At 43.8% G+C, this 19,370-nt stretch overlaps 1 protein-coding gene across 1 annotated transcript in view; it reads left to right on the top strand.

Annotated features, from left to right (window-relative positions):
- The window catches only part of LOC126235982 (solute carrier family 23 member 2), a 281,884-nt gene that overhangs the window by 125,820 nt on the left and 136,694 nt on the right, over nucleotides 1–19,370 (top strand). The gene's annotated exons all lie outside the window — the stretch shown is intronic.

Genomic DNA, 19,370 nt, shown 5'->3' with positions numbered 1-19,370 from the left:
TGGTATCACCTGGCCCGCCCGGTTAGCCGTGCGATCTAACGCTCCGCTTTCCGGGCGGGAAGGCGTGCCGATCCCCGGCACGAATCCGCCCAGCGAATTAGTGTCGAGGTCCGGTGTACCGATCAGTCTGTGGATGGTTTTTAAGGCGGTTTTCCATCTGCCTTGGCGAATGCGGGCTGGTTCCCCTTATTCCGCTTCAGTTACACTATGTCGGCGATTGCTGCGCAAACACTGTCTCCACTTACGCGTGCACCATAATTACTCTACCACGCAAACATCTGGGGTTACACTCGTCTGGTATGAGAGGTTCCCGAGGGTCCACTGGAGGCCGAACCGCACAATAACCCTGGGTTCGGTGTGGGTCGGCGGTGGGGTGAGTGGACTGCTGTAACCTGTTGTGGGGTTGTGAACCACTGAGGGCTACGGCGGGGACGAAGCCTCTCCGTCATTTCTAGATCCCCAGTTCAATACAATACGATACAATGCAATGGTATCACCTTGAACACGTTCTTTTAACGGATGCGAGTGTACAATAAACTATAACATGTAACGTGTTGAAGTAGCAACGCAATTCTTGTTAAATGCCTTGGGTATAATTTAACTCCAATTACCTGGAAACTTACACGAAAAGGCTACATTTCAAATACAATTATACGAACCAGTTCGTTTGCGGACCCATGTTTCCTGACATGTTTTTCTTATATTATCGTATATTTTCACCAGTGTCAGTTTTTACCACTCATTTTCATACACCCTGAATATAAATTTGGCGTCTGGCGTCCCGCCCAGCTTGAAGCCGTATACCAAGGGGGACGGGCGGGGGGTATTTTACGCCAACCCTCAAAAAATTAAAGAAGATTCGTTTACTGTTACTAATGATTTAATGATGGATCCGATTTTTCACAAGAACGCAAATTATTGTTTCGTTTGGTCATTCAAAAATGTTTCATCACAGTTATTGCTTCTTCAGCGTTTTTTTTTTTTTATTATTTTCCTGAAATACATAGATACAGGTCATTGTTAGATTGAAGAATATGACACATCAGATTTTGTTGTATTTTAAATTGTATGTTCACTTTATGTTTTATTTTATATTGTGTGTGTCCTGTGGGCCCCAATCAAAATCAACCCCACGTCTAAATTAGTACACCATGTCGACTACAAACATTAAGGATGTTAAAAAATCGTCTACATTGTATGTTTGTTTAGTATACAAACTTAAAAGTGAATTTTCTGATAAAATTCGTGGTATAATTTGAAAAATTGGATAATAGACAAAAAGTTCAATGCATGCATTTTTCTAACATCCTTCATATTTGCAGAAGACATGATGTACCAATTTAAGGGTGTGAATGATTTTGATTGGCAGCCACAGGACACATACAATGTAAAATAAAAGGTAAAGTGCACACACGATTTAATTGACTACATTATCTGGTGTATCATATTTCTTATCCTAAAAAACAACGATGCGACAACTTTGTGAAACATGTTTGGGCGATAAAACAAAACAATAACTTGTGTACTTGCGAAAAGGCGGACCTATACTTAATTAATTACCATGAAAGTGAGTCAAATGAAAACCTTAAATATTTTTTAAAATATTATTTATTGTGCACAAGTGGTACAAAGCTGTATCACTTTTCAACATAATCTCCCCCACGCTCAATGCAAGTCCTCCAGCGCTTAAAAAGTGCATAAATTCCTTTAGAAAAAAATTCTTTTGGTAGTCCACGCAACCTCTTCATCAGAACGGTACTTCTTTCCTCCCATTGCGTCTTTGAGTGGTCCAAACATATGGAAATCACTTGGGGCAAGGTCTGGTGAGTATGGTGGATGAGGAAGACACTCAAAATGCAGGTCTGTGATTGTTGCAACTGTTGTAGGGGCAGTGTGGGGCCTTTCATTGCCATGTTGCAAAAGGACACCTGGTGACAGCAATCCACGTTGCTTTGATTTGATTGCAGGCCGCTGATGATTTTTTAGGAGATCTGTGTATGATGCACTGGCGACAGTGGTCCCTCTAGGCATGTAATGCTCGAAAATGACCCTTTTTCGTCCCAAAAGAGAGTCAGCATAGCCTTCCCTGCTGATGGTTCTGTTCGAAACTTCTTTGGTTTTGGCGATGAGGAATGGCGCTATTCCTTGCTCGCTCTCTTCATTTCCGGATGGTGGAAGTGAACCCGGGTTTCACCCTCAGTAACGATTCTTGCAAGGGAGCCATCACCTTCTCGTTCAAAGCGCCGAAGAAGTTCTTCACAAGTAGCAACACGTCGTTCTCTCATTTCAGGAGTCAGCTGCCATGGCACCCATCTTGCAGACACTTTGTGAAACTGGAGCACATCATGCACAGTGTGGTGTGCTGACCCATGACTAATCTGTAAAAATGCTGCAATGTCATTGAGTGTCACTCGGAGGTTTTCCTTCACTATGGCTTCAACTGCTGCAGTGTTCTGTGGAGTCACAACTCGTGCCTAACCTGGACGAGGAGCATCTTCCACTGAAGTCACACCATTTGCAAACTTTCTACTCCATTCGTAGACTTGTTGCTGTGACAAACATGCATCACCGTACTGAACCTTCATTCGTCGATGAATTTCAATAGGTTTCACACCTTTACTGCGCAAAACCCGAATAACAGAACGCTGTTCTTCCCCGGTGCAAGTCGCAAGTGGGGCGGCCATCTTTATACTGATACTGCTACGGTATGTGTGCATCTGCACTATGCTTCCACCTACAGGCCATTCTGCACGCTGTTTGTAGCACGCTTACAAACTTACAAGATAACGGCGCGAAATTTCGATTTGTTATTACAAATTTAAGGTTTTCATTTGACTCACCCTCGTATTTTTCCGCAAGAACCGGAACTGAGCTCAAAACTCCAATGTGATAGTTCATTTATTGTTGACTTATTTACTCAAAGACCAAAAAACGAGGCAACTTGAGGGAATTACCCGAATTGAAGCGAGATCGATAGATGTGACATGCACATGCAGACAAAGAAATGATTACAGTCCAGAAAAAATTGTATGATTTATTCAAGAGAAAGAGCTTCACAAATTGAGAAAGTCAATAATGCGTTAGTCCACCTCTGGCTCTTACGCAAGCAGCTATTCGGGTTGGCGCTGATTGATAGTGTTATTAGATCTCCGCCTGAGGGCTATCGTGCCAAATTCTGATCAACTGGCGCGTTAGATCGTCAAAAATCCTGAGCTGGTTGGAGGCTCTGTCCACAAAGGTCCAAACGTTCTCAACTGGGGAGAAATCTGGCGACCTTGCCGGCCAAGGGGTTTAGCAAGCATGAATACAAGCAATAGAAATCTTCGCCGCGTGCGGGAGGGCGCAGTCTTGCCGAAATGTATGCCCAGGATGGCTTCGCATGGAGGGCAACAAAACGAGGTGTAGAATATCGACCTACCACTATGTTGTAAGAGTGCAGCAGATGACAACCAAACGGGTCATGCTAGAAAATGAAGTGGCATCCCAAACTCCTGGTTGTCTGGCAGCATGACGAGCAACAGTCAGGTTCATACAATGCATGCATTCACGACCGGTACTGATTTCACTTACAACTTCCGGACTAATAGGCCGCGGTCGATGCATAAAATTTCCCTAACGTTTCATCTCCGACTACGGTAGGTACCTCCAGAAGTAAAACGGTGAACTGAAACCAGAACTCGCGGGAGCGCCGAATAGTATAGAGGGCACCACAGTACATCACATGACGTCAGCTGCGAGATTATTTCTGGTACTGCGAACATTCTCGAGTGAAAGTAACCGATCGTCATTCTCACGGTGCAACGTTGACATCCACATTTTATCTAATTTAGCACCCTCCTCTTTTATGTTAAAATTATTTCGATGTTTAAAAATCTCAATAGTCTCCCCATACATGCGCGCATGATAATACGATTGTTTAGGTATGACGTTCGTGTCACTGAATTTTATTTCATGATCACCCTCTTATTAAACAAGTTCCGTTAGTACATCGGCCGTAGTGGAACATATTTACCATTCGCGACGCCCTCACAGCACAGCAGAACGTCGACAATATTCTGCGCCCCGTTTTGTTGCCTTTCAAGGCAAGCTATCCTGGAGCTTACATTTGGGCTAGATAATGCCCGCTTGCACACTGCGAGAATTTCTACTGCTTATCTTATTGTTTGCAGAACTCCAGCTTGACCAGCAACGTCGCTGGGTCTCTCCCCAACTAAGGACGTTTGGAGCATTATGTGCAGGACCCGAGAAGCATCTAGGGATTTCCACGCCATTCGGATAAGTCCTTTGTGGAGCATCGTTTTTTTCCTCCCTAGAGTGTATATGGTATTTACAACACAGTTTTTAAAGAGGTACTGATGTGTAAATCGGTCTAGAAACTGAAAACGTCTTTTAGAACACTCTTAGCAATACCAACTTTCAGTAAAATGTACTACCAAAGAGGGTGGGGGGAAGGTACTTCATGACAACCGCAGAAAAACAAAAAAGTTTTAAAGTGACATTGATATGTTAGTATAGTCCTGAAACTGAAAATATTAAATATGACAATGGTCGGTTATGTTTACCTGAAAAAAACGTGTGTGGAATCTGATGGAAGACTTCATTAAAAACGAGAAATACTTAAAGCCCTACCCCAGCATAAGATCAGGTTGACAGATAACGCGTCCCGAAATGAGACAGTATTCTCTACGTTACAAGACCCTGTTTGTACGATACATAACCTTAGAACGAACTGAAGCACCCTCACAGGTCCAAAGATCGCCTGCGCGATACCACAGTCCATAGTCAGCGAAGTTACTATGACGCGGCGTAATTTTCAAAAGGTGGGCATGAAGTACACCCGTCCTTCCCTCCCTGATGATTCGGGATTAAACCGGCTCTGGTTAGGCTACTCCACTCGCGAAACGCTCCTCAGTCAGTTTTATTGCCAATTGTTTTGCGGCTGCTAACAAATGCTGTCGGGTCAGCGACCTCGTCCCTGAGCAGAGGTTTAGCGTTGTTCTCGAGACGCTTGTGCTAAGCTCTGAATGGAGCCGTCAAGGCTACCACGTATGTCGGCAACACTAAGTCGGTTTGCCCAAGCTCAACGTGAACCGAACCGCTGCAGTTGCGGACAGCGTATTAAGCACCAAGTAAAGAGTTCAGATGTCTCTTTACAGATGCAGACTCTCGCGCCAGGACACTCACTCGTCAGTGTGCCCTGTAATGAACAGAAGTTAGAGATGAATTGCGTTCAGCACAATTACATGATAATCTAGCTGAGGTATTTGACTGTAAGTATCACAGTATTCTAGGTAAATTGAAGTTATATGGAATTGATGGTTCAGCCAATCAATGGATAATGTCATAGCTAACCATAAGACTGCAGAAAGTTGTACTTAATAATTCAACAAATATAGTTTCGGGACGTAATTCTGACTGGGGAGAGATCATTTATGGGGTTCCCCAAGACTCAATCCTAGGCCCGATATTGTTCCTCGTATATGCAAACGATCTTCCGTCTAAAACACAACAAGCAGAGTTAGTTCTTTTTGCATACGACACTAGTATTGTAGTCAGTCCGGGTATAGATACAGAAACAGAAGAAATGGTAAACAATATTCTTAAAAGTATCATTGACTGGTTTTCTGTGGCTGGTCTCACCCTCAGTTTTAAAAAGACACAAAATGCTCAGTTCTGCACATCTAGGGGTAATGCACCTATGGTAAGTGTAATACATGGTGAGGAAATAATAAGTAGACTGGGAACTTTAAAGTATTTAGGTGTTCATATTGATGAGAATTTATAAACTGGAAAAAGCACATTTTGGAACTGCTAAAACAACTCAGTTCAGCCAAGTTTGCAAATCATGGGGAGAGATAAATCAGTAAGTTTTGCATATTTTAGTTCAATAACGTCATATGGAATAATGTTCTGGGGTAACTCATCCTTAAGGGAGGAAGTCTTTGTTGCCCAAAAACGTGCTTTAAGAATAACATGTGGTGCTCACCCACGATCTTCTTGCAGACTGTTTCTACTGTTTAAGGAGTTGAGCACTCTGACTTCTTCTTCACAATATATTCACTCCCTCATGAAGTTTGTTGTGAATAATCCACTACAGTTCAAAAGGAAGAATGATGTATATTATAATACTAGAAGGAAAAATGGCATTCATTACCCCACATCAAGGTTGTCTTTAGCACAAAAAGGAGTGCACAATGCTGCAAAAATAATTTTTGATCACTTATCGAGTCATATCAAATGTCTAACAAACAGCAGAGTAATATTTAAAAGCAAACTGAGAAAGTTTCTCCTTGACAACTCCTTCTATTCCGTAGAAGAATTTCTATTATTGTAAATTGTAAGTTTGGTGAGCAGGAATTACTCTCATCTGTATATTTAAAAACAACAAATTTAGAAATATTCATCATATAGCCATATTTACATATTAATTATTACATTTCCATGTGACTGTAAAGTGACTCGTTTCTCATAATTATTGCGCAAAATGATCCACGGGATATGAAACGAACTAACTAACTAATTACTGCGTAGACTTTACCTCCATGTCTAGGAACTAGGCTGACTTTTATACTCTGCTGGAAAGCACTTTAACAGTGAGATAGGTAGAATCCTTACGAATTCAAATGAAAAATAATAAACTTAGCCATTTGCTCTAAACCTTACTTGATTACCGACATTCCAGAGCTCGGGAACCTGCTATTATAATGACAAAAATGATCATGAGCGTTTCTTTCACTCTACAGCGGATTGCCTGCTGTCTTCGTCCTAGCGGCACATTAAAACGGTTTTTAGAAATTGCTGGCGGAACTAAAGCTGTGTAGGGGAGTCGTGAGTCGTACTTGAATAGTTCCACGAGGAGCAAGGCTAGGGCTACGATTTCTGATATGGCACTGTACATCTACATACATTACTGGCCATTAAAATTGCTACACCACGAAGATGACGTGCTACAGACGCGAAATTTAACCGACATGAAGAAGATGCTGTGATATGCAAATGATTAGCTTTGCAGAGCATTCACACAAGCTTGGCGCCGGTGGCGACACCTACAACGTGCTGACATGAGGAAGGTTTCCAACCGATTTCTCATACACAAACAGCAGTTGACCGGCGTTGCCTGGTGAAACGTTGTTGTGATGCCTCGTGCGAAGAGGAGAAATGCGTACCATCACGTTTCCGACTTTGATAAAGGTCGGATTGTAGCCTATCGCGATTGCGGTTTATCGTATCGCGACAATGCTGCTCGCGTTGGTCGAGATCCAATGACCGTTAGAAGAATATGGAATCGGTGGGTTCAAGAGAGTAATACGGAACGCCGTGCTGGATCCCAACGGCCTCGTATCACTAGCAGTCGAGATGGCAGGCATCTTATCCGCATGGCTGTAACGGATCGTGCAGCCACGTCTCGATCCCTGAGTCAACAGATGGGGACGTTTGCAAGACAACAACCATCTGCACGAACAGTTCGACGACGTTTGCAGCAGTATGGACTATCAGCTCGCAGACCATGGCTGCGGTTACCCTTGACGCTGCGATGGTGTACTCGACGACGATCCTGGCTGCGCGAATGGCAAAACGTAATTTTTTCTGATGAATCCAGGTTCTGTTTACAGCATCATGATGGTCGCATCCGTGTTTGGCGACATCGCGGTGAACGTACATTGGATACTGGCGATCACCCGGCGTGATGGCATGGGGTGCCATTGGTTACTCGTCTCGGTCACCTCTTGTTCGCACTGACGGCACTTTGAACAGTGGACGTTACATTTCAGATGTGTTACAACCCCTGGCTCTACCCTCCATTCGATCCCTGCAAAACCCTACATTTCAGCAGGATAATGCAAGACCGCATGTTGCAGGTCATGTACAGGCCTTTCTGGATACAGAAAATGTTCGGCTGCTGCCCTGTCCAGCACAATCTCCATATCTCTTACTAATTGAAAACGTCTGGTCAATGGTGGCCGAGCAACTGGCTCGTCACAATACGCCAGTCACTACTCTTGGTGAACTGTGGTATCGTGTTGAAGATGCATGGGCAGCAGTACCTGTACACGCCATCCAAACTCTGTTTGACTCAATGCCCTGGCGTATCAAGGCCGTTATTACGGCCAGAGGTGGTTGTTCTGGGTACTGATTTCTCAGGATCTAAGCATTCAAATTGCGTGAAAATGTAATCACATGTCAGTTCTAGAATAATATATTTGTCCAATGCATACCTGTTTATTATCTGCATTTCTTCTTGGTGTAGCAATTTTAATGGCCAGTACTGTACATACTCGGCGAGCTACCATTCGCCCCATGGCGGAATGTGCCTCGTACGATTAATAGTCATTCCCTTTCCCGTTCCACTTGCAAATGGAACGAGAGAAAAACCACTATCTATAAGCCTCCGCACAATCCCAAATTTCTGTTATCTTGTCTCCGTGGTCCTGAAACGAAACATACGTTGGCGGCGTTGGAATCTGTTGTGACTTGGCAAGACAGCCAAGTCACTATGAGAGGAAGCCGAAATGCACGCGTTTAATTACACGCAGACTGGCGTGAGGTCTGGAACAGGACAATGTCTTGAGAATTGCAAATAAAGTACGTAGATGATGTAATACTTAACTTTAATCCATAATTGGTGTACATCGCTCTTGACGGTACAGGTTTTATAATAAGCTCAATATAACTGGTAATGGCGCCTTGCTAGGTCGTAGCAATTGACTTAGCTGAAGGCTATGCTAACTATCATCGCGGCAAATGAGAGCGTAATTGTCAGTGAACCACTGCTATGAACGTCGGCTGTACAACTGGGCGAGTGCTAGTAAGTCTCTCTAGACCTGCCGCGTGGCGGCGCTCGGTCTGCGATCACTGACAGTGGCGACACGCGGGTCCGACGTATACTAATGGACCGCGGCCGATTTAAAGGCTACCACCTAGCAAGTGTGGTGTCTGGCGGTGACACCACATTCCTCCCCCGCAAATCGGCGTACGGTTGTGTTCTGGACTGGGATGTATGCCTTGGGCATTGATTACATGTCCCAGATATGGTAAATCACGAGCAAAAAATACACATTTGCCCTTCCGCAAGCGAAGACCATGTTGTCGCAAGACCTGAAATAATGTTCTGAGATTGGCTAAATGTTCTTCTTCTGTCTTTCCGGAGATCACAATATCGTCCAGATAGTTTGCTGCAGTAGGGACCGACGCACAAACAGTTTGCAGATATTGCTGAAACAATGCAGGGGCGGATGCACACCTGAATGGCAGTCTTTTGAATCGATACAAACCAAGATTCGTGTTAACCACCAAGACGCGCTGGGATTCGTCGTCCACTGGTATTTGCAAGTACGCATCTGCTAGGTCCAACTTCGAAAAATATTTACCCGGGCACAGTTTGTCAAAAAGATCTTCCGGGCGGGGTAAAGGAAAAGTTGCAATCTCTAGTTGTGGATACACCGTAGCCTTGAAGTCCACACAAAGTCTCAATTTTCCGGAAGGTTTTGGCAAAATTACTAAGGGTGATGCCCAGAGAGAAGCCTGCACACGTTCAATCACACCTTGTGATTCCAAATCGTGTAACGTTCATGCGACCTCATCACGCAGTGCGTGGTGAACATTGCGCGCTCTGAAAAATTTCGGTTGCGCGTTTACTTTCAGTTCGAAATGTGCTTTATAGTTCTTAGCGCAACCAAGGCCCGGTGCAAAAATGTCTGCAAATTCTTCACATAGACGAGAAACACTGGCGGAAGGCACAGTCTGGTTCACTGACAGGACCTGATTTACTATAGACAAGTTAAACAACTGAAATAAATCTAAACCAAACAAGTTCACTGCAGAAGAAGAACGAAGGACGTAAAATGACACAAGTTTTGTTTGTCCCTTGTATGTTGCAAGAAGGCTGCACTGTCCTAACACAGGGATAGTCTGACCGGAATAGCTAGTTAACTTAACAGTTGCGGCATGCAAGGGAGGTGTGCCCAGTTGTTTGTACGTGTCTTTATTGATCAATGAAACCCTAGCTCCGGTATCGAGCTGGAATGGTATCACGTTGCCATTTATGTCCAAGTCTACAAAAAGTTTATTGTCCTGCTGACGACAAGAGCGACTGTCTCGTGCAACGTGAACAGACACTGGTACAGAAGCACTTGCGACTGGACGGGATTTCCGTCGACGTCTATGCACACTATTTGTGGGACGAACACAGTCACTGTTAGAGAGAGTGGCTGTGGCGGAGTGGATTGAACTACATGAATCTCCATGGGCGAAGGTTCACGAGCCTGAGTATTCTTGGTTCGATTCCGGCGTGAAGCAAAGGGCCTGGAATGGTTGTGAGTGTCCGATCTGAGCTTTTTCTGGCAAACACTTTGAACATGTCCTTTTTTATTACAGAAAAAGCAAATAGCTTGGCGTGACGGGCAATTCTCACGCGAATGTCTAGGTGCACACCACGGGCATGATTTTAGCACTGCATTTGCGTGCTTGCGCGGCACACGTAGCGGAGAGTTAGGCGGCAGCTGCGCGGACGGGCGCGAGGGCTGTTTACTGTTCCGTGCAGCGCGCCCGGCGGGCCGGTTAATGTGACACACGGCTGGCGAAGTTGCAAATGATTCCTGAGCAAAGTCAAGTGTGTCTTGCCTATCCAATATGTCTATCATATGTTGAAGGGAGGGAGTGACTAGTTTCAAAATCTGTTCCCTTATACGAACATCAGAAACGTTCTGTGCAATTGCATCACACACCATAGTATCTGAATAAGGGAGTCCACATTCACACTCAAAAGCACAATCCCTAGTAAGGCCTTGCAAGGTTGCAACCCACTCCCGATTAGTTTGACCGGCCGTACGTTTTGCAACGACATTGACTGATTCTTTGAAATATGCATCTAATGCAGACAAAATTTCTTCGTAGGACAGAGTCGCTACGTCGCATCGGGGAAACAATTTCACTATCACACAGTAGGTGGACACACCTACACATGCCAACAAAAAAGGCTGCCGCTCGTTACCTTGAATTCTGTAGGCGGCGAGATGGAATACAAATTGGCGTGACCACTCCGTCCAGCTTTCCAGTGCCGCATCAAAAGGACGAAAAGGTGGTGCAACTGCGTGTTGTGGCTGCGGTAGCGGTGGAGCGGCGGCTGCCGCATCGTTGTGCATTGCACGTTGACCCTGGACGAGCTGTCCAAGGGCATCCAATAAGGCCTGCGTCTGCTAATTCTGCAAGCGATAAAATTCGGACAGTACATCTGGAGATTGTGGCGAAGCCATGACACAAGTAAATTAGGGCAATACGAACGCTAAATCTTCTTTTGAGACTCGTCGCCAAAAATGTTGTGACTTGGCAAGACAGCCAAGTCACTATGAGAGGAAGCCGAAATGCACGCGTTTAATTACACGCAGACTGGCATGAGGTCTGGAACAGGACAATGTCTTGAGAATTGCAAATAAAGTACGTAGATGATGTAATACTTAACTTTAATCCATAATTGGTGTACATCGGTCTTGACGGTACAGGTTTTATAATACGCTCAATATAACTGGTAATGGCGCCTTGCTAGGTCGTAGCAGTTGACTTAGCTGAAGGCTATGCTAACTATCATCGCGGCAAATGAGAGCGTAATTGTCAGTGAACCACTGCTATGAACGTCGGCTGTACAACTGGGCGAGTGCTAGTAAGTCTCTCTAGACCTGCCGTGTGGCGGCGCTCGGTCTGCGATCACTGACAGTGGCGACACGCGGGTCCGACGTATACTAATGGACCGCGGCCGATTTAAAGGCTACCACCTAGCAAGTGTGGTGTCTGGCGGTGACACCACAGAATCGTTCTGCAATCTGCTGCAAATGCCGGTTCACTAAATTTTCTCCGTTATGTGTCGCAAAGAGAACGTCGTCTTCAGTCCAGGGATTTACGCTTGACTTCACGGAGCAGTTCCGTAATACCTGCTTGTAGATCGAGCCTACTGGTAACAAATCTAGCAGCACGCATTTAAATTGCTTCGGTGTTGTTGTTGTTGTGGTCTTCAGTCCTGAGACTGGTTTGATGCAGCTCTCCATGCTAATCTATCCTGTGCAAGCTCCTTCATCTCCCAGTACCTACTGCAACCTACATCCTTCTGAATCTGCTTAGTGTATTCATCTCTTGGTCTCCCTCTACGATTTTTGCCCTCCACGCTGCCCTCCAATGCTAAATTTGTGATCCCTTGATGCCTCAGGACATGTCCTACCAACCGATCCCTTCTTCTAGTCAAGTTGTGCTACAAACTTCTCTTCTCTCCAATCCTATTCAATACCTCCTCATTAGTTACGTGATCTATCCACCTAATCTTCAACATTCTTCTGTAGCACCACATTTCGAAAGTTTCTGTTCTCTTCTTGTCCAAAGTATTTATTGTCCATGTTTCACTTCCATACATGGCTACACTCCATCCAGATACTTTCAGAAACGACTTCCTGACACTTAAATCTATACTCGATGTTAACAAATTTCTCTTCTTCAGAAACGCTTTCCATGTCATTGCCAGTCTACATTTTATATCCTCTCTACTTCGACCATCATCAGTTATTTTGCTCCCCAAATAGCAATACTCCTTTACTACTTTAAGTGTCTCATTTCCTAATCTAATCCCCTCAGGATCACCCGATCTAATTTGACTACATTCCATTATCCTCATTTTACTTTTGTTGATGTTCATCTTATATCCTCCTTTCAAGACACTGTCCATGCCGTTCAACTGCTCTTCCAAGTCCTTCGCTGTCTCAGACAGAATTACAATGTCATCGGCGAACCTCAAAGTTTATTTTAATCCGACCTGGTGTGGATCCGAAACTGTCCTGCATCAATCAAAAATGGGCCACACTAGTGCTTTATACGCAGTTTTCTTTACAGATGAGCTACACTTTCCTAGAATAGTCGACCGTTCGCCTCCCTTACTAGCGACCTTACGTGCTCGCTACATTTCACATTGCTTCGCAACGTTACGCCGGATATTCAGTCAACGCGACTGTGTCAAGCGGCAAACTACTAGCACGGTATTTGATCATCATATCATTGTGTTTCCTTCTTACCTGCATTAGTTTACATTTTTCCGCATTTAGAGCAAGCTGCCAAGAAATTCAACCTGTATCCTCGAACAGTCACTCGACGGAGACTCTTTCCACAACTATAGCGTCGTCAGCAAACAGCCGCAGATCGCTACCTACCCAATCCGACAGGTCGTTTGTGTCTATGGAGAACAACAGCCGTCGTATCACTCTTCCTTGGGGCCCTCCTGATGATACCTTTGAGTCTGTCGATAACTCCCTCCAGAACAATGTAGGGTGAAGTTGGGGCAAACAGACACCTTAACAGAATTTTTTGAAATAACTATTAAAAAAATTGAATTTCAAATTTTATTTTACATCTCTATCAAACTTATACCTTAGGTCAAAACAATACAAGTTTAATTATTTAACTAAATTTTGCTTTCAGCCCAAAAAAACTGTAATAAGTGGGTAGTGGACTGATGTCCATTTGAGCCAAACTATAGTGAGAAACGGACACCTGACTTTCTAATCACACTCATCATTTGAACAATTCTGTCAGACAAAATAGTGATCATTTCCGTCTGAAACACACACAACATGAAACCAGAAATAACTATCTGACCGCTGCACCCAATTTTCACCGTGTTTGTATAGTTTTTACACACATTGCACTTATCATTCTTACTGGTATCACATTTTATATTTTTCTCTATCTTCTTGTTGCCGCCCTGGCATTTTTCTCTTTTAGATCAGTAATAAAAGAAGAATCTGTCAAAATGAATGATGTTCCCATCTTCTGTTTGTTGTTGACACATCATGAAGCTGATGGTACAGGAGTGAAGTCTTTGAAACGTCTTCTCCCATTCGCAGTGTCTTTGGTGACCTCTGTTGTTGGCTATGGATCTGCCGTCTGATTCTCAGGATTTGGTACAGTGGAATCAGTGGGGTCTTCATGCACAGTTGCGGTTGCAAACTCTTGCTCAGTCAAGCGATTCACCTTGATGGGATGAATGCCACATGCATTGAAGACATTTACAGCTTTCCCGATTGTAGTTGTTCTGTTCTGTGCTTCAGCAAAAATAGCTCCAAATGTCACTTTATTAATTCCTTTCCCCGGATTTCTTTTGACGTACACTCTGCAGCCATCATTGTAAAATGTCTAGCGGTGCGAAGAAAGAGACGTCAGGGGGCTTTAGCCCGTGAGTACTGTGTGATGGCAAACACAACAGATGCACACAGAAGCCTTCTCAAGGGTTGGCGGATCTGAACTATGCGTGCCGTGGCCATCCAAAATGGGAACGACAGGTCCAATAGGCTTCACATTAATAAAATGGTTTGAGCACTGAGGGAACTATCCACATTTCATGTAGCGGCTCTCTGACAGCACTACTTTTGTACGAGGAGGTATATCTAGTTGGTAACTGTTCTTGTATCGTATCCCTTGCAGGTTGTAAACAGAAGGTTGATGACATAATTAGGGAGGTTTGGGTCTGGCTGTGATGCGTGCTCGGGTAGCCAAATGGTAAGGCGACCGCTCGCGATAAGCGGGAAATCCAAGGCCGAGTTCCGGTCCGGCACAAATTTTCACTGTCGTCATTCCACTATACGGCTGATGGTTGTCCATATTCCTAACAGCGAATACATTTAATGTATTTCATAATGGCTGTAGTCGCCGCAGTGCCTGTTCCTTTAGGTGTGTATGCATGTCTGAAGAAACTTTACCTCGTAATTCGGAATAACACAGGCACTGACAATCGTATTTATGCAAAGACACCAGGCAAGCTGGTTTCTAGTTCAATCATAACTACTGACATTTATTAAAATTAGTTGTCTGTTAAAGATATTTGCGAGCCCACCGTAATAGCTTTGTTCAGAAAAATATAAAGTATCCATTGCCCCCCCCCCCCCCCGACGAACAAGTGTCCATCTGCCTCCCCCCACCCCCCCCCCACCCAGCACTATTTCAGTTAGTGTTCGTAAAAATCCAACAGATGGAAACACCAAAGCATTTCGTCATATTGGCACGTAGAGGGAAGTGGGAGCATTCTACACGCCAAAGTAGAAACTCCATTAATTCATTGAAATACAAACAGTCCTTATCTCCCAAACAATATTCTGAACAAAATCATTGCCTCCACGTTAAGTATTAGTCTCTGGTATGCAAAACACTGCAGCCATCCGACTCACATGAACAGTATTGCCAACTTCAACGAGATGATCCCACACATTTACTTACGTGGTATCCATTTGCCCCAATATCCTGCTCCAAGTGGGTTCTATTACTTAAAAAGTCTTCTAATTACCAGCCCTAAACTTGATAGTGACCTCCCCCCTTGCCCACTTGTGCGTTTGTTATAGGACAATTTTTTTAAAAAAGAAATCGATTTTTCAAAAACATGTTCATTTTGTAGCACACACCTTTCTGAAGAGTTGATATATAAAACATGTATGTTCGAGGAAATGATAGTCATGTTATTTGGTCTTAAGTGTGCCAAAGTGCAGTGCAATAGTTCTTCACACAGCATTCTTCTATAGCACGTCACTGTGTTTTGCTATGTGGAATTCAAACGCGTATATTTTGTAATGGAAGCCATGAAACGTATATTCAGGACAGTCGGAATTAAAACACTCTGTGGTGCCTCTCCTGCTTCCAGTCGGCCAGTTTGACATCCAACCCGCATTAAAATAACTCACAATTAATACTGGGTGGGATTATTTGTAACGGGGAGAATAAGAACTCTTTGTTGCCTATTTTGTGTGACATAAAATTAAATGTAGGGAACATAAAACCAGTAAAGACAAGAGGCAAACAAGACAGTACACATTTCTTCTGTCCTTAGTTCCCAACATTTTTTTCTCTATTATGTTGCTACAGCTTTACACGGCGTGCTTTCCTTTCTGCGAAAGAATCTAACACCTAATCGAAGTTCGTCAAACGTTTTGCTACACGAAAAATCAAAAATTCGTCGTTTAATACTGGAAAACTTGTTAATACGAGTAGTAACCAAGACTGGTGTGGATTCTCGATTTGATTACGTCTAATTTGTCACTGTTTGTAAAATAAAACGAAACAGGCCTTTCTAATATTGCAGCAGTTGTAACACACGCCAAATAAGTGAGACTGTTTTGGCACAAATTGTCATTTTTATGCACCTCATTATCATAAATAATGCAACAGAATATAATTCACAGAGTACAAGTATCAAATGCGTATTATGCCCACTACAGGCAAAAAGTTTTATGTTATAAAATAGTTTCACATTTCATTCATACGCTTCAGTTTCTCATGCATGAGATCACAAATAAGAGTACGAAATTTTTGCATAAATCTGGAATCGTTATGTTCTTCCATATAATTTGTGTGATGTCCCCGTTTCTTCTCCTTCCTCATACTAACAAACAATCTCGTCATCATTAATTCTATAGCTACTTGGTCCATTGTCAAAACTTATTCTCCGATTAACTTCACTAACTCTGCAAAAAATTTTCTGCCAAAATTTCATTTTACTGGATACACTGAGAAGATAATATGTAATCTCTCTTACCTGTTATTCCTGTTAGCGATTTATTTCCACTCTGGTAGTCGAAACCTATGGCTTCCGCTAATTATTAGAACAACGCTGATCATTCGCACACCCAATCAACCACATAAACAATTAGCGATTGGCACTCACCCGTTCGAGTTTATTCGGTTCAGCCCCCGTATAGCCCCTTCCCTTTTGTTTACGGGAAAGTCTTTTATATCGCCGGCCACTGTGGTCGAGCGGTTCTAGGCGCTTCAGTTCGGAACCATGCGGCTGCTACGGTCGCAGGTTCGAATCCTGCCTCGGGCAATGATGTGTGTGGTGTCCTTAGGTTATTTAGTTTAAGTAGTTCTAAGTCTAGGGGACTGATGACCTCAGATGTTAAGTCCCATAGTGCTCAGAGCCATTTGAACCATTTTTGAAGTCTTTTATTTCTAGATGCGACGGGATCCCCCTGGCAGAAATATCACGTACATTATGCACGCATTCAAAAATCAATTTACGATTCGTTCAGACATCAACTTAGAATGTATCCAAAATGTTCAAGGATCAACAGGGATTATTTTCAAAATCACATAAATAATCGATATACCAATGTGCGCTGGATGTTACGCGCTTAATGAAACAAGGTATTTTTCTTCAAGAATATGATTTTGGCGCCCCCTGAAATTGCCTCTTGGGCAGATATCCCGCTTTGCTCCCCCAACATCCGAGCCTGCTAGCTACCGCATATATCTGTGAACCAACTCTGTACGCTCGGACATTCATTAACGGTCAGCAGCGGGGCACTGCGTCAAATACTTTACTGAAATGTAGGAACATGGAATCAGCCTGTTGCCCGTCACTCACGGTTCACAGGATATCCGGCGAGAAAAGGAAAGGCTGAGTTTTGCATAAGCGAAACTTTCTAAATTGTTGTTGATTTATGGACAAAAGCTTTTCTGTCTCAGGCAAATGTATGACATTCGAACTTTAAATATCCTCCACAATTCTGCAGCAAACTTATGGCAAGTTAGTTTAAATCTAACAGTAAGTTTCAAAGAAGAAAGTTGATTCTATAACGCACTCCTTCCTTACAGTATGAATATAACTGTTATTTGATCTTTCAAGTTTTCTCGAAAGCAATGGCTCTGAGCACTATGCGACATAACAGCTGTGGTCATCAGTCCCCTATAACTTAGAACTACTTAAACCTATCTAACCTAAGGACACCACACACATCCATGCCCGAGGCAGGATTCGAACCTGCGACCGTAGCAGTCGCGCGGTTACGGACTGCGCGCCTAGAACCGCGAGACCACCGCGGCCGGCCAAGTTTTCTCGGCATGATTGGTTAATGGGGTACTTCCGGCTGTACTGCCGAGCTGTTGTTTCCATTTTGTGTACAATATTTCGACGAGCCTGTACTCCAACCAAATTGTGAACTATTGTTGATCTCTATTTATGCTTGACTGTGAGTTCCATTCCCGACGTCCGCTACGTTGTTTAACTCTTTCATTCTTCAGAGTGGAATGCAAATTCTCTCAGCATTTCCCAACTGTGGTGGATGTGATGGCCGGCGAGGTCTTACAAGGGAACCACGCCTATTCCTCGTTTTGGATTTCGTCCAAATTGCTGGTATGTCCAGGTGTTGGCCAGAAATGAAAGCGACATAAGTAGAAGCTCCAGACTGCCGACCGTTTAGAGAAAAACATCAATTTTGGTGCGCGCCAGTAGAGACTTGAGCCATTTAACTCCTAATATCGTGTCGGACCTCGTTTTGCCCGGCGTAGTGCAGCAACTCGACGTGGCGTGGACTCGGCAAAGCATTGGAAGTCCCGTGCAGAAATATTGGGCCATGCTGCCTCTATAACCGTCCATAATTGTGAAATTATTGCTGGTACAGGATTTTGTGCACGAACTGACCTCTCGACTACGTCCCATGAATGTTCGATGGGATGCATGTCGGGCGATCCGGGTGGCCAAACTATTCGCTCGAACTGTGCAGCATGTTTTTTCAAACCAATCACGAACAATTGCGACCCAATGACATCACGCGTTGTCATCCATAAAAATTCCATTGTTGTTTGAAACATGAAGTCCATAAACGGCTGCAAATGCTCTTCAAGTAGCCGAATATAACCATTTCCAAACGATGATCGGTTCATTCCATGAAAACACTACCCATAGTTTTATGGAGCCACCACCAGCTTGCACAGTGCCTTGTTGACAACCTGGGTAAATGACTTCGTGGGGTTTGCGTCACACACTAACCCTACAAACAGCTCTTAACAACTGAAATCAAGACTCATCTGGCGAGGCTACGATTTTCCAGTCGTCTAGAGTCCAAATGGTCATGAGCCCAGGGCAGGCTTGGAGGCGTGTCGCGTCTGTCGTCTTCTGCCATAGCCCATTAACGCAAATTTCGCCACACTGTCCTAACGGATACGTTCGGCGTACGTCCTACATTGATTTCGGTTATATCAGGCAGTGTTGCTTGTTTGTTAACACTGACAACTCTACGCAAATGTCGCTGGTCTCGGTCGTTAAGTGAAGGCTGTCAGCCACTGTGTTGTCACTGGTGAATGGTAAAGACTAAAATTTGGTATTGTCGGCACAATGTTGACACTGTGGGTCTACGAATATTGAATGCCCTAATAGAATTTCCCATGGGACTATACTGGTGCTTCCCAACCTTTCTTAGACCGTGACCATTACTCCTGACTGCAGTCAAGCATTAGCTATAGCCCCCCCCCCCTTCCCCACATTGTCACCAAATGTAGCACCTAACTGTAGAATGATCTACTTTTCTTGGAACACTTTTATTTTTAAAATTATGAAAGATTAATGATATTTTATT

This window comes from Schistocerca nitens, chromosome 2 (assembly GCF_023898315.1).
Source record: "Schistocerca nitens isolate TAMUIC-IGC-003100 chromosome 2, iqSchNite1.1, whole genome shotgun sequence".
Taxonomy (NCBI): Eukaryota; Metazoa; Arthropoda; class Insecta; order Orthoptera; family Acrididae; genus Schistocerca; species Schistocerca nitens.
The sequence above is the reverse complement of the archived record's forward strand: the minus strand, read 5'-3'. Positions and strand labels throughout refer to the sequence as shown.